This window comes from Notothenia rossii, assembly GCF_949606895.1.
Source record: "Notothenia rossii genome assembly, chromosome: 6".
Lineage (NCBI taxonomy): Eukaryota > Metazoa > Chordata > Actinopteri > Perciformes > Nototheniidae > Notothenia > Notothenia rossii.
Genome location: NC_136909.1, coordinates 63,680,545 through 63,697,978, shown reverse-complemented (window position 1 = coordinate 63,697,978; position 17,434 = coordinate 63,680,545). Strand labels below are relative to the sequence as shown.

Sequence of the window (17,434 nt, the reverse complement as noted above, 5' to 3'; positions counted from 1 at the left end):
TCCACCTCACACTGTCTTTGAGGGTTTGTGACTCTACAGACCGTTTACAAGCAGAAAAAGCTACATAACACACAAGGGGACGGGTAATAACCAGAAAAGCATATGATGGGACCTTTACGAGATGTTTCCATACAAAGGGGCATAGTTGCTTTATTTAAAGTAAAATAAATTAGAGATTCAATAAAAAAATAGAATACATTTTTGATATAAAGATAATAAGTCTAATTAAGAATTTGCAATAAAAAGATACAATTAAATAAAGATATTTAAATAATAATAAGTAGTAAAATGTCAAATAAAATATAAAATAAAAATGAAATCTACAACAGTAACATGCTTATTATGACATGTTTTTGATATGATGTTTAACTATTTCATTGGTATTTGTCTGCATATCCTTATATGTAGGCCTACAGCAGTTTAGCCGCCTCCTTTAGAACGTTGTAGAACCTCCATCACATAGTTCATACTGTCTGTGCTGCACTCTCTTTTTGCTGCTGCGTTGTTGCCCAACAACAGATGGTGTCTCCATGTGCTTCCTGTCCTCTCGTCCTCCATTTCCTCCCAGCATGTTCAGCAGCACGCCGCCGAGCCTTTAAAGAGATATCACACAATATGATCCTCTCTCATCCTAGAGAGGAGAGGATGGGAGTCTGAGACCCCGCTGGAGGCTGCTAATCACCAACACTCACTTAGTTCCATCAGTCTGAGGGTCTGTAATACAGCAGGGGAGCTCTGCTGCGTCCTGTTTTCAACTCTTATAAAAGACAAATACCACTAAGATGTTTTCTACTTTAGTTTACTATGTGACCTAAGAAAAGAAACCAAGGTATTTAGGATAAAAAATGTGTCGTTTGTTCAGAAATTTTATTTGTTAAACATATTCAGGCAGCAGCAGTGAAGCTAGTACCCCCTCACTGCTGGGGATCATGGGTAATTCACCTGTTTGCTTTGACTGCACCTGTAGTGAGTAAATAGCAGCACTGTAGGCCCACATAGCGTAGCCTGCAACCCCATTTCCATCTTATTTTGTACACATAAGCTTTTCATATTATCAGACTTTTAAGTATAAACTAAATGTGTAATAAAGACGTTTTTTAAACCTATGTTTCTTATCAGTGATGCAAACACAGGCATGGTGAAAAAAGAGAGAACTATTCGAAGAAGGAAAAAAACAGCGTAATATACCATCTGACAAAGGCCTGTGCTATAATGCTTCAATTAACTGGCTATTCTTTATAATATACTCAGATCAATAGGAGACAGAGATGTTAAGTTATAAATCAAGGGTTTTTATTATTATTTACAGCAGGGGTGGGGAACCTTTTTCCTTTCAATTTTTACAACATCCTCCGAGGGCCGTAGAAATGATTGAACTCAACCTCTGCTTAAAAAACTAAAATCACAACCAATTCATTTGGCCTTTCTTTCATGCTGTGCAAAGAAAAAGCAACCTCTTAATCCAGATATCTTACCATGACTCGCGCATGCATTCACGTGCACGGTTGTGGTATGACCACCCAAACAGAAAGATATGGACACAAGATGTGTGCAAATGTATTTAGTATCCTATCCATGTGAACATGATGGGGGGGACCTAACCTCCTCTAGGGGGGTCCGGGGGCATGCTCCCCGGGAAGATTTTTTTTTTAAATATTGAAGTTAAAAGCATCAATCTGGTGCACTTTGAGAGTAACATGAGGATATCTATGGATACATCTTTCAACACCCATTTGAAACAGAACTGGAAGCAGATTTTTCTTTTTGGATATTTTACAAATCACTCCCCTTTTAAACTGTATTCTTGTTATTTTTAACAACTTTTTTGTTACTGTCATATAGTATTTTATACCTGTTTTTCATTTAGTCTCTAATGTGTCATTAATAACTATAATGATCATGTCAAGGTGTGCCTTAACCTCACTGGGCTGAGGTTATTTGAACCTCTCAGGAGAGAGCTCTCTTCCACCTGGTTTTAGAAAAGCTCTTTAAATTCGTTAGCATAGCTAGCTAACCAGATGCTAATAACAACAGATCGCCACTGTGCTTACAACTAAAGACACAGCCACGCAAACACTGCGGCATGTGTACGGCTCCTTATGGGTACTGCAATATTTGAAGAGCTGGAGCGGCACTACACTCCTTTCAGACGAGACATAGCCACGTGAAGATGGTATTTGCCTTCATTAATAAACAGCTTTGTCTAGTAGCACTTGTTTTAAAAAAGTAAATAAAATACATTTATTTTTAAACACGTCTCTGCCCCTCAGTGTAGGCTACTGTATCTGTGTGATCAATGGTTTACTCAAGGTTTTTGATAGACGATATATTGTTTCCTCAGATGGCATTGTCGATATTCTATTTCCTTTAGCCATCAAATATATAATATAATAATTTCCCCCAACCCTTCCACATGAAGAAAACAATACTGAGGCTAACAGCTGTTCACGTAATGTCATTTCCTAAGGTATTATAGATCAGAAATAACTTAGCCAATAATAAGAACACACTTTGGATTGGGACATTTTACCACTTTGATCAAAAAACATCTATAAACTATCTATTAACATTAAAAACTACTACTACTAAAAAAAGTAAACTACTTAATTAAAAGATAGAATATAATGATCAAAAAATTGCAAAACTTTCTTATAAATTATTTATTAATGTTAATAAGGCTATTTATGCAACCTATAAACCCTCTATAAAGGATGCCCACTTGACATTAGAGGGAATGACTGCTGACACTTTGACCATTATGTGCATGAAGGGTTTACATGTATTTGTTGTTTTTCCTTCTGTCTCCGTCAGGTTTGAGTGGAGACCCTGGACATCAGCAGCACTGAGGCTGTACTCCCCATAGTTTATTGTGTAATCTCTCACACTGAAATGCTGTTATGTGTGAACCTCCTGACTGTGGCGCTGCTTCAGTCTCGATGACGGTTTGGTTTCGGGGCGTTCTGTCTTGTGGTAGAAACTGGAGCTGAGGCAGGCCGTCAACTTCTGCTTTTTGCTGTACCCTAAACAGGAACATCTCTCTGTTTCCCTCAGCAACCAGCAGCCTTGTGTCTGACTCTGATCAATGACAGCAGCCAGATACAGACACCTGCTGACTATACTCCAGAAACTGTGTGCAAAAACCAGGGTAGTCACATTATGTTTAGTCATAATTCATTTTATTGAATCATCAGCCAATCATAATAACATCTTACAGGTTTTAATCTGTACTGAAACAAATAATATGAGCATTTCTGAATTGTTTATATATATTTCAGACATGCTCAAAAACTCACATAATTCATTTAAATACATTTGAAAATAAAATAGGGGGAAATAAAATATATTTATATAATTTAAAGATTGGTAAAATATTTAACTTTAAGTTAAAAATATATATATTATTTTAACTTACATTATAACACATATGGGTTTTTATTTGACATCTATATGTGTAAAAATGTACCATATATAATCAGCACGTTAACTGTAAAGTCATTGTTAAATGTGTCATATTCCAAATGTGTACTTACAAGGTTACATTCATCATAATGGTTGGTATTGCATTGCGGTGCAGATGTGTAATACTGTAAGTGTAAACGGTGTGACAGTGATGCTCTGGCTCCACCTCGTGACAGGAGGAGGAACTGCGCCTTAAAAAATAATACAGAGTAAATCAAACCTGGCCATTTGCTAAAGTAACCTTAGATACGGTATGTGTAAAGGGCACATTAGCACAATAAATCATAGAGTACAGAAACAAACAATTAAAATACATAATATAAAAATATACTTCTTATCTGCAATGTGCAAATCATATTACTTTTCAGTACCGACAGTGTTTTTTGTTAAAACAGTAAAATATTCAAAGTCTTATCTTAAGGTTTATTTGTATACATTTTCTAGAACTGTCAACCCCTCTCATGGGTTGTCTTAGCTGAAGGAGTTGGCTCAGTATCAGTGACCTATATTGTAATATAAAAGTTATTTCAGTCGATGTAAACAATTATTTATGGGGGCACAAGACCCTAAAACGGGTTGATTTGGAAAGAATGTGTCGACACTCAAATATTCCAGGCAATAAAACATTTTAAATTGTAAAAGGCCATCAAGCTTGATTCATGAATGCGAAAAGAAAAATGTATTGTAATACATCATTTCAATACAATACTGCTGAAAGTAACTCCTGGTGTAAAAGGCCCCCACCTCTTCTAAAATATATATCTTTATATGGCGGGTATGACCTCTAGTGTTCATAAACAGAAATCACATCCTTTCAATTTCAAGCTGGAGCACTGGACAAACATTACCCTTGAAACAGCCATATCCTCCCGTCCTATGTATACATTACAGATTGTATATTTTTAGTTCTAGAATAGCAGACTTGCAAGCGCACACGGACAACACCCACTGCTTCTGCTTCCTCTGTACGTCTTTCCTCCTAACGGCACTTAACATGCCAGAGCACGCACGCACACACACACACACACACACACACACACACACACACACACACACACACACACACACACACACACACACACACACACACACACACACACACACACACACACACACACACACACACACACACACACACACACACACACACACACACACACACACACACACACACACACACACACACAATAGGACTTTCATTCCTTGAAATAAATTATGTTAGTTTCTGTTTTTGATGAAGTTACGTACGTGGACCTGTTTGGAATCACATTTGCGTGGTCATTAAGAGGTTCTTAGAAATATTAAACACTGAAAAGTCTTCATTTGTAATGTTCTTGGACTAATAAGTCACATACTCTGAAGTGTGCGTTTGTGTGTCCCTGCTCCGGTGGGACAGCCATGACCGAGGTCGCTGGGTCAGGGAAACGGGCCAATCAGAGATCTGCCGCTCCCCATTTCCTGTCCTGAATGACAAGCATTCCCCAGCAGTCCAACGAAGGATGTCAGAGCAACTGAAAATCCTTCGGTTGATACTCTAATAAATCTTTATTTATACAGACTGCTGCACACTTATATCAAGTTGGATTGAACACTGTTGATGCCCTTTTTTAAAGCTCCAGAACTTACATTAGCTAATATACTAACGTTCCAAAATTGCTTTGCAGACATTTGAAAGGAGAAAAAATTAACTTCCATGGTAGGTTGTTCAGTTTGTGTATCGAAAGTCTAACTTGAAGCAAATTCTTGAAATACCAACGTTTATTGCCTCATTTCCAGAGGATCGTTGGGTTTGCCTCAACTCGACTCTCATGGTCCTTTTCTCTATACCTTTTCCCACTGAATAGAGCATGGTCTAATGAGACCCTCACTGAATCCTTAAATCTGAAGGCATTTTGGTCTCTTTCACCATGTCGTTTACGGCGTCGTTTTTATGTTCTGCCACTTTTTGACATTGTTCAACAGCAGCTAGTTGAGTTCCTGAGCCAGGCAGAATAAACATACCTCCTCCCGGCCACCAGGGGGAGACACCGAGAGTGTAGGATGTTTACACTGCCTATAACTCAGAGGTCAAAAGAGCAATTTTGAATAGTGCATGAAGTTAGTTGATACCTTTAGGAAAAGAGGCTTAAATAAGTACGTTTGTCATAGAACTCAAGTTACATACGTTGCAAGGGTAAACCTATTAAAGTAAAAAAAAAACGTTTTAGTTTCACACAGAACAGCAGTCTCCTGGGAGTCTCCTGATGCTGTAGAGTTGCAGAGATCATGTATTTTTGTTGACCTGAAAACCCTAACCCCTCAAAAAACCATTGACTCCAATTCAAGGGAACCAGATATGCTGACCCATTCCTGCACCACTCTATATGCCCATCATTATACCCCAAACCCCTCCCTGTGCTGACTTTGTCCCTCTCTACACCATGTCACCTGACTTCCTGTTGGCTCCCACCTAACAATCTTGAACCTTCCTGCATTCCATCCATCATCCAGTTTACCCAAAAAGGCTACGGAGCCAATCAGGAGGTAGATGCTCCGGATGAGAACTGTAAACAATTTTAACATTGAAGGAAAATTACATTTAAAACAGTCGGACAAAGTTTTCCAACTATCTAGATCTTAATTAGAAAGCATTCTGTTGTGTCTATTAGCACTATACTTCCTTTGTTCTTCTTCTACTGAGACAGATTTAACAGGAAATGCTGGATTATCACTTGTTTTACTTCCAAATACTGTAGCAGCAACTGCTGCATGATCTGCCTCTTTCAATGTAGTGGAGCTTTTGAAAGCTGAACTCTACTTCCTGGCTTTCCCAGCACCACGGAAGGAAACGCTGAGGCTGTTTGGACAGAAACTGCAAGAGGCACAGCATGTTTTCATTCATTGTATGATGGATGTGGGGGCGGGGAGTTTGTAATATTAGAATGCTTCCTTCCTTCCCTGTCTGTGGTCCTGTAGTGTATGTTACACCCACATCCCTTCAGCTCTAACTGATGAAGGGGGAGAAAATCCAGACCAAACCCATTCAGGAATGACCATTGTTGTCTGAACTCCCATCTCTTCTTCAAACTCGCTGCATCTCCCTCATTTATTCTCCTCGTTCCCGTTCTGCTGCTCTTTCCGGTTATCCTTTGCCTTCCATTCCTCTCTCCTCGTCCCCTGAGAGGATGGAGCCGCTCCCCTCCTCTGGGAACCGAAGGGCCTGAATGGAGACAACTATCTCTGAATCACATTCCTGATCCACTCTGTCCCCGGAGTTGGGGACTGGCTTCAGTAGAAGCTGCTGGGACTCCCTGCAGCTTCTACTGAAGCCAGTCCCCAACTCCACCGCTCCCATGTTTTCTTTTGTGTTGCCATAAGTTAATCTCTCTGCATTTGTGCGCTGGGCTAATGCTAATGCGAGGATAATAAAATGGCGACTTCACAAAACTTTTTTTGAGTTTTACGGGGCGTGGTTTGCAATCCGCCCAGCCAATCAGACATAGGAACCTTTTTCCTCCCACGAAAGTACCTGCTCTCCAGCAGGGACGGAAAAGGGGGTAAAAAAGGTTCTCATGAACTCATTTTAGTTCCGGCTCTTTTTGGTGTGAACGCAACATATAGGAACTATATCCGAAATAAAGCGGGAAAAGTACTGCGGTGTGAAAGCGCCTAACGAGTTATTTTTTTTTATGTTAATCTCAGAATTCAGAGAAAAAGGTCAACATTTCTTTACAGTAAAAAATATTGTTTTTTTCTTAATTTTGACCAATCGTTAACTTATATCGTATTATAGTACAGCAGCCGAGTATTCATTCTGGTGGCTGCTTTTCTTAGTCCTGTTTAAATAAGGCATTGTTATCTTTAATTATATTTAGACAGCCCCATCCTGTTTTAGTTAGTAACTAAAGTCTTGGTATATAAGTTTCATTTTAGTCCATGACAGTAACTATTCATGCATGCAATCTAGTATGGCTAAAATTGACCATTATCTTTCTCGAAGCGCTGTTGTAGTCATTGTTAAATTAAGTAAGTACAGTAAGTCAACAATAAAAAGAGAGGTCTTTGAACGAAAGTATTTTTCAAACTATATTTTAATCCTATATTTTCTCATTTTAAATATAGGCAAACATGATTACCTTGTGTTTATCATTTCCTTTAACCCATATACCCTTTACATCTTACCATGTGTTGATATCCCCCGTAAGGATCCAGTGAATCAGCAGTCACTATACTCACAGTGGTGTTATTGCCCACAGTGCGGGCCAGACCCGTTACGAGGGGTTCGCAGCAGGTGGAGCGTGGGGATGGTACTAGCAGTTGGCTGCTGCAAACATCCGACTGAAAGCCCAAGAACCAAACACCAGCTTCCAGTCAAGGATGTTTACAGTAGCCCTGACTGCCAACTGGCCCGGAGAGGATTCAGCCCCTATGAGAGAACACACACACACACACACACACACACACACACACACACACACACACACACACACACACACACACACACACACACACACACACACACACACACACACACACACACACACACACACACACACACACACACACACACACACACACACACACACACACACACACACACACACACACACACACACACACACACACACACACACACACACACACACACACACACACACACACACACACACCTCTAGGAATGGTGAGATTAGATTTTGAATTTCCCTGCACTGTTCGAGGGTCTCCCTGAGAGGAACTGCCAGTAGGAGCTCCCCGCGATCATCAGACTTTCAAGGATTTTTTTACTGTTTGCATTCGCACCGCCAAAAATAAAAGTTGCTAAAGCCGGCTTTTGATTGATGAGTCACTATTTGACCTTTTAGAATATATGCCAAGTAAAGTCTGGCTGCATTAGCTTGTGTGTTAGACCGGTCGAGGTTCCTTTTGATATAAGTCAGAAACTAATTCTGAACTGACCACAAAACAGATTTCTAAGAACTACCATTGTTTCTAGTTCTTCCACTGTAGACACCATAACAAATAAAAGGAGGGTTCTTAGATCTATGAAAAGGGTTGCTCTGTTTAAAACAATGCACTATAAACCAAATCCCAGTCTGTCAATTCCTTTCATCTGTATTAGGAAAAACATAGGAGTGCAAATGTTCCAGCCAATTCCACTGATTTACTTAGCAGGGTTTGGCTTGTTTGCAGCTTATGAACTTGCTGTTCTGAGTTTGTGTTTTCATGGTTGATTTCACATATTGGTTACACATTGGCCAGCCTAATTAAATCCAATATAATTAATATGATTACAGCCATTGTGCTTAAACACAATGTAAACAGGCAAAACAACATCAGTGAGATATTTGCCTCAGACAGACAACTTCTCGTGGCTGCTGAGCTTACAGTCAGTGAATTATAGCCTTAGTTTTAAAGTTGGGAAATACTTTTTTTCAGGAAAGTGATCAGAAGTCAACAAGCCTCTCTGAAAGTTGGATTTCATTTCCCGTTCCTGAAAATATTGGCTTTAAAAAAGGGAGGAAATCCTGCAGCATGCACTCCTCCTGCAGCAGCAGCAACTACTCACAGAGAGGAGAGGAGTTGCGCTATGAAATACTTAAACGTTTTGTTGGATTGCCTCTGTCTGTGTTCTAACCCTCAAAAAGACAAACTTTAGATTTGTCCAACATGATCAAATATCACATATTGTGCTCATTTTCAGCCCCTACTGTGAAATGTTCCCATGCTTTATTGTTCAAAAAGCTCTTTATTTTTCTCATACTGCCTGTGCTGCAGCACCTCTTTTCACCCTATGTCGAAACCAGTCTGCTCTGATTGGCCAGCTGGCCGGCTCTCTTGTGATTGGTCAAACGATTAAAGATGTCCCTCTCCTTTTACGGCTTATCATGTACAATGTGTTGGAGCGCTAGCCAATAGAAGCACGAGTGTTACATAGTGATGTTGGATGATTGGCCAATGACAGTAAATAGAGCCGACATCTAGCAATGATGATATACATCTGTGCATCTCAAAAAGAAAGGTATTCTGTTTGCTATATCATCTAATGTTGCAGGGAAACTTCAGACTCTACGCCAGGGGTGGGGAACCTCCGGGCCGTATACGGACCGCGAGACCATTTGGTACGGCCCTCGAGGTAATTTCTAAACACACGCAAAAAAGAAAAAAAATCAAGAAATCTAGACCGCAAAATAATTATAACAAGTGAGTTCCTGTTTTTCCTGGCCAAGGTCAGGGTCCTTGAACACAACACGAGCCTAACGTGTCATCACGTGGTATATGTCTCGTCTGACAGTGGTGCAGTTCTGACGGAGAGCACCAGAACGCTGCTCCGGCACTTTTCCGGCAAATTGCAGTACCCATATGGAGCCGTACACATGCCGCAGTTTTTGCGTGGCTGTGTCTTTAGTTGTAAGCCCAGTGGTGATCTGTTCATCTGTCATACAGTCAATAACTTTGTTGTTATTAGCATCTGGTTAGCTAGCTATGCTAACGAATATAAGAAGCTTTTTCTACAACCAGTGAGGTAAAGTCACATCTTTATATGATCATTATAGTTATAAACAAATAAGAGAATAAAGTAAACAGGTATAACATACTATATGACGTTATTATTAATAAACAAGAATACAGTTTGAAAGGCGAGTGATTTGTAAAATATCCATAAAGAAAAAAATCTGCTTACATTTATTTTTCATATGGGTGGTGAGAGATCCATAGATCTCCTAATGTTGCTCTCAAAGTTCACCAGATTGATGCATTTAACTTCAACATTTAAAATAAATCTTCCTGGTGGTGCATGCCCCCAGACCCCCCTAGAGGAGGTTAAAAACGAAATACATTTGCAAACATCTTGTGTCCATATCTTTCTGTTTTGGTGGTCATGCCACAACCGTGCACGTGCATGCGCGAGTCATGGTAAAGTATCTGGATTAAGAGGTTGCTTTTTCTATGCACAGCATGAAAGAAAGGCGAAATGAATGGGCTGTGATTTTAGTATTTTGAGCAGACGTTGAGTTCAATAATTTCTACGGCCCTCGGAGGATGTTGTAAAAATTGAAATGGCCCTTGAGAGGAAAAAGGTTCCCCACCCCTGCTCTACGCACACACACACTAGCATATTATGTATCAGCAGCAGAGTATCTACAATGCAGGAATTGATACCCACACACAGTATTCACATGAGAGAACAGTTACATAACTTTCGTGGAAAAATCCAGCTTTCTGTCCCACTGCCAAAATGGTTCCTCCATAGAGGACACTTCCTGTGTGTGTCACTCTGTGCTGTTCTCTTTCTCAAACTTACAGAGATGCCTACAGTAATTCATTATCATACACGAAGTACTTTAAATGCATGTCCTTTCACATTTAGTTTTACGTTCCTTCATATACACGACACACACACAGTGGTGCAGACTGAGTGACCAGCAGAGTTAATGCTTTCCACCACGTTTTCCTTCCCTGGCTTTGTTGTCCAGTAAGCATTCTATCAGCATGTGACATTCCTCAACCTTAACTCCCGACACACACATATTTACCATGTAAACACAACTCAGCCTTTCTGGTTAGCCATCATACACACTCCCACAGCTCCACACACTCCCACACTCCCACACTCCCACACACACACACACACACACACACACACACACACACACACACACACACACACACACACACACACACACACACACACACACACACACACACACACACACACACACACACACACACACACACACACACACACACACACACACACACACACACACACACACACACACACACACACACATTTTTTGACTGCCATGCCCCTGCTTAAAAGATGGAAGGGACCCCACAAGTTGCTCATGATAACTGTGTGTGGGTGGGTGGGTGTGTGTGTGTGTGTGTGTGTGTGTGTGTGTGTCACAGTACAGTGCATTTCTAAACTTTTGTTAGTAAGCATGAGCATGAATGTTCCTTTGTGTGTATGTCTGTGTGTGTTAAAGAGAGGAGAAAGAGTGTGTGTACTGTATGTGTGTGAGAGTGAAAGAGCAAGAGAGCATGTAATCACATGTGTGTCCTGTGCTGAGATAAAGACAGGAATGCCATTTCTCCCCCGTTCCCTCCCTCTCTCGCTAACAAAGGACTAAAGTGTCAGGCTACTGTAAAGCAAGCAGCGCTTTCTAACCATTGTGTGTTTAAACTGAATTAAATGTGTGAATAGCAAAGCAACTTGTAGCTCTTGACACTTGCTTCTATACAGGAATTGATGTAACTGTTTTGATTTTAGCTGACTTACTTTCTAGCCAGTGTGGGTGAGACTATAGAGCGGACTGCCCAGTAGCAGCCTGCTAACGGTTCTGTGAGACCATAGTATCTGTTTAGGTATCTCTGAAATCTGGACTAGAGTCAAGCTATATGTGTTCTTGTGTCCAGTCTTTGTGCTAAGCTAAGTTAAGTATGAGTATATAGTTTATGAGTCCTAAAACCCGGAAATGACTTAGCATTTTGCCACTTCCCGTTCCCTCATCTCGAAGTCAACGGTATTTTAAACCCGTTTGTTGTTAGCTAACTCAAATAAGGTCTGTGGTTAACACAAGCTTAAGATATATTTTCATTTTGGTCTACCACATAAAAGTGCGAAAATTCTATGTGTCTAAAGCTTCTACAATAAGTGACTAAATGAGAACATTAAGCATCAGCACGCCGAACATTAGCTAGGACCTGTTTTTTTTTCTCTCTCTCTCTCTCTCTCTCTCTCTCTCTCTCTCTCTCTCTCTCTCTCTCTCTCTCTCTCTCTCTCTCTCTCTCTCTCTCTCTCTCTCTCTCTCTCAACTTTATCAGAACATTGCAATCCTGCATTCCCCAGATTCTTAGCACTTGGCAACCGGCTAACACAGAGCGATCGGAGAGAGAGTGAGCGAGAGAAGGAGAAGAGAGGCATAGTAAGAGGAGGAAGGTGGGAGATAAAAGCAGGCCTACAGTCTAACTTGTGTCTGCTACAGGTCTGAATCTAAAGTAATGCTTAAAAAGGACATATTATTCTTATTTCAGTTTCATATTTGTATTTTGTGTTCTACTGTACTGTGCATCTGTAGATTGCAATAACTGATCACACAATTTAATGTGCCTGTCTTTTCAGTAAAAGTTCATACCTAGTAGTGCATGACCTTTCTTTTCGATTTGTCTTTCATGCAATCCAGACAGAAGTTCTTATTAAAAATCTCTAGCCTTGACATTGCTCACTGCCAATACGAACATGCCATTTCTGTTTGGACAAGGAAGGTTCTCTTAGAAAGCTGAGAGCAGGTCGACCAGGGACATTTGGCGTAACAGCGTTTTAACTGATATTTAAAACCACAAGCAAGGGTAAACAGCTGAATTACCACATGCATGATTCATCCAAACACATAATTAAGATGACATATTTCTGTTTAAATCTGGATTTTGAAGAATTAGATGTGAATCAGTGATCCTCAGAGGTGCTGGTAAGAATGTTATGTTTACATCTTTGAATAACCCTAACCCTAACCCTAGGCTTATGCCCAAACATGACGCTGATCAATTCTCAACTCTTTCTGAGAAAGCCAAAAAAGTGTATCACCCAAACTATCATTTTAAAATCTTAAATGTTATACTCTCTAAGGTCAGTTAAGTGTTACAGTTGGGAAGCAACATCGTTAAGGACATTTAGATTTGGAAAACGCTAGCATAACAAATGGCAATGGTGCGAGGTAAAGTATATCATGGTCTGATCTGTGTACAGTAAATATGCCATGGTGCCACTGAGTTCAATGGTGATTTATTGGTGTTTGAAACTGCTACAGAGAAAACCTTTAAAGTATGGCAGGCGGTTGTGTGTTCTTTCATCCAGTCAAGAGGCACTTATGTACACCGACACAATGAGAGCCACAGTGTGCCAGGTTAAACACCATTAAAGCTGCAGTACATCAAGGACACAGGCACTTGAGATGACCTCTGTCTGTGCCAAGGTGAGCCATTAGAGTCCTTTTCTTTCATCACCCGAGAGTTTAAAGTAAAACGTCGGCCATTATTCATTGCTGATGTTTGTATTACAAAAAGGTAAACCACTTAACTCTCTATGCACTTTAGGACTTTTCCCTGAATACAACTTACATGTTACATCTTTTGTTCCACCTCAGTATAAGTTCACCTGACATGTAGAACTGCACTTACCTTTTTGTCTGAGAAAGCCACAAAACTCATAAAAGAGCTCTCTTTTATTTTGTAACTTTGTGGAAACAATCAGCAAATAAATATACACTCAACTGCTCTCACTATTCGTTAGACCAGACAGGAAGTTATCATCTACCTTTGTCTTCTGTCTGAATTAGTTACCTACACAAATGTAGAACTTGAGACTTTGAACAGTCAAGAATGTTCAAAGAAATTGACTTTAGAGGGACAGAAACTACAATTTATACGTTTTTTTCAAATACTTCCTGGGTTCCAAGAAAAGTTTAAAATCACAAATAACAAAACAAATCAAATACAAAATAAAACAGGGATAATGAACATTCTTATCTGGTAGATGCATTTAACAATCACATGTAAACAATTTATTCAGCTCTTACCCAAACTGACTTTTAACTGAAGTTTATTTGGTGACTCAGTACCTGTGTTCGTTGAGTGTCAAGCTACACCTCCACTCCGCTATAGTTACTGCTCATCTGAATGGATTTTACATTTACACGTTCAAAAACATTCTCAAATAACTCAAGCACTTTCCTTCAACAACCAGCATCCTTAAATCTCTAGACTTAAACTGATGATATACCATCCAGCAATATTTGAATTCAAGCTTATCTGGCAACTTGATTTCCTAAGTTGATTATTTTTAATCTTTATGAACAACACTCAACAGAGGGTATGACCTTTATGCATTAACGTGTGTGTGTGTGTGTGTGTGTGTGTGTGTGTGTGTGTGTGTGTGTGTGTGTGTAGTTAAAGTTTTCCTACAAATGTCCATTCTTTATCTGATAGCGCAGATCCTGCCCCTTCCCTTCCTCCTGCCTTCAGCTCCCTCTCTGACCTTGTATATCAGTCTCTGTCAGCAGTTAAACGGACCAGCGGATATTCCAATCAGGGTCCTGAACACTAACTGAGCTGGTGGCCCGTGAAACCAGAACTTTGATTATTAACACTGTTGACTGCTAAACGACAAAGAACCCTGCGGGTTAATGTCCCTCGACACCCTCGGGTACAGAGTACCAGGGGCCGGCAGGAAACTATGTTTAGCAATGATGTTGGAGAAGTTGATAATAAACCCAGGGTCTTTGTCAATCAATGCCCACTAACATGTAGATTTAGATTTTCCTTTACACACTGTACACATGCAACATGGGCTCAACATTTGTAAAAAAAAAAAAAGATATACCACTCGGATGTCTGTAAGTAAAGTACAGAATGAGCTGAGAGGTGATTAGCTTTGCTAGCTTAGCTAGGAACTGGAGGTAGGGGAAAAGGCTAGCCTTGCTAGCTCAGCAGGTAACAACCGTGAAAACTACAACACAATGTATATGTTTATATACAAATTAAACAATTGGTACGTTTAATTAGTGAGCTTCATGTATTATTAGCAAGTAGACGGTTTTATTTGGAGGGAAGCAGTTTCCCCCCGTTTTTAAGCTAAGCTAGGCTAACAATATCCAGACTGTTACCCGTACTTTAAACACTTTATTTGAATTAGCTTAGCTTGAAAGGATAACAAAAGGTAACTTAAGTTTTGAGACAGACTGTATCCAAGTTCAATTTGGCTGTACTGCATTACCTTCAATCCCTAAACTCACTGCCCTTTGTCACATTATTTTTTAATTTATACTTGTTTATGGATTATATAATTCCACAAAAAATAGAATTGCTTTGCCTTCCTGCCATAGACTGAATGCTTCTCCCCCCTCACTCCCATTTTCAGTTTGATTTAAGATCCCTGCCCTGTAAAGTCTTGCGGGATGGGCTGAGAATTAAGGAAGTCCAACAGGTTGTCTCCATGGCAACCCTGAGACCAGCCATGCAAGGCCGGAGATCCCTCCTCAAACACAAAGAGCTCAGAGGCCTGTATCAACACAAACAACACGGCACACACACACAATTCCAAATAACTTCAGGACTTCCTGTGTAACCTCTACAGCGCATTTCGTTGTGCAACGTAAAAACTACAGTCAATTACTAGTGAGCTGGAGCAGCAATGGATTGCAACAATGGCTTTTGTACATTCAGATTAAAAGTCTACATCAAGTGTTCAGAATCACAGAGTGATGGCACACATTTACAAATCCTAGAAGATCATTGGCCTGCTGCTACACGCTTTAACATAACACCAAGTAGATTAGTAGACTCTAAGCTTTTAAGAAAAAAATCAAGACAATACAAGTAGTCGGCTATTTTTCTGAAGTAAGATACAGAAATAATGCACTAATCTCGACAAATGACACAGGAAGTGATCGTGAAGCGCAACAGAAACATTTAACAGCAAAAATGCGCAGAGTTAAAGAGATTTCCTGGAGGATTTTTTCAACCATATACTCCCCACTTTAACAGGTACAAACAAGGGTGTGATTTTGAAGGGTTCTGCCTTTGACTGCTTGAGATGTACTTACTATTTTCCTACTGTCAAAGAGTTTCCCTCAGTCTTCCACACTCCCATTCTGCCTGGGAAGTTGTGGGAACCAAACCGACCATCATCCCAAGGGAGGAAGGGAGACGGATGAATAAACTGGGCTGAGAGGGTCACTGTGATATGCAACCCACCACTGATTACTGATTAGCTACTTTAAATGAACGTCTAGATGTTGACTATTCAGTGACCTGGTGGCAAATAAAGACACGGTTGAACAAGGACTCCCAAGTAAGAAAAAAAGAGAATCACCGGTATTAAGTGAAACCGTTAACTATCCCCTTGTTCAAATCTACCGATTATTTTAATCTACGAATGAACTGATTTCTCAAATTTAAAAGAAACAATTGATCAGTATATTACCTGATTTCTTTACATTGGAGTGACTTTGTGCAATTGCTATTGTGCTAGATTAACACATTAATGTTTTGTCTCCATAATCAATATGTGAAATAATAAGAAACATCCACTAAAAGTAACTTTATTTATATAAAAACTGAATGTTAAGTTTAGACACTGGGCTGATGATATGCCTTTATTCAACTGTAATTGTGCCATTAAATACAGACCTGAATAATGTTATCTGATAGCACTTTTTTCCCCATAATGGGGTGAGCAGCACTGTAGTTTCTTCTTATCTATACTCTGTAGAAGAACACCTGAAGCATCTCAATTAATATCATATCAAAAAACTATTTTGATTGACCGAGTTAATGAATTCACTAAGCAACAGTCTACTTTTGCCACCCTAACATCTTTTCTGGCTCTGACACCGCTTCATCGCCCCCCTTGGCAAGAAACAGATAAAGCAATTCTTACAAGTTTTTTTTTTATCAGATTACAGGCCTTTTAAATATTATATAAGTGCCGAATTTTGAATCTTTATGATTTAATGGGGTTACATTCATGGAGAATGTCTACAATTGTATGCAAGTGTGCCTAAAAGCTCTGGTAACTCCAGCTTCATTCATTTGTGATAGGAGTTTGGCAAGAGAGCGGAAACAGTCCGGAGGTAAGTGAACTCACCATGAGAACTTGTAGACAGCGGCTCAGCTCTGCAGTTCTTAGACTTCAGGAGGATTTAAAAAAACAGCCATCATTCCTCGAATATTTTGACACACTGAACAATTAAATTAAAAGGTGTGTGTCAGGTCTTCATCCGATGCCGGCCGTCATTTGTCCTCAGCGACTCCACGTACTTGATAATGAGAAACAATTTAAAGTTCTGGATAAAGACTTCACACATTTGTATTGTTACTCTAACTTTAATAAACCCATGTTCCTCTGTCCTAGTTAACACACTGTCCGTTTTTAAAATCCGCAGGTTTTAGTAGGAAGAAAGCTTGGACGGAGTCCGGCCCCCTTTTCAGTGACCGG

General features: G+C 39.8%; 1 long non-coding RNA gene across 1 annotated transcript; it reads right to left on the bottom strand.

Annotated features, from left to right (window-relative positions):
- Positions 1-1,095: 1,095 nt before the first annotated feature.
- Positions 1,096-17,383, bottom strand: LOC307044427. The gene is made up of 4 exons (XR_013809640.1): positions 17,084-17,383; positions 16,041-16,156; positions 3,531-15,496; positions 1,096-3,127 (listed from the first exon to the last, which is right to left on the bottom strand). It is a non-coding gene; the product is annotated as an uncharacterized lncRNA (long non-coding RNA).
- Positions 17,384-17,434: the final 51 nt, after the last annotated feature.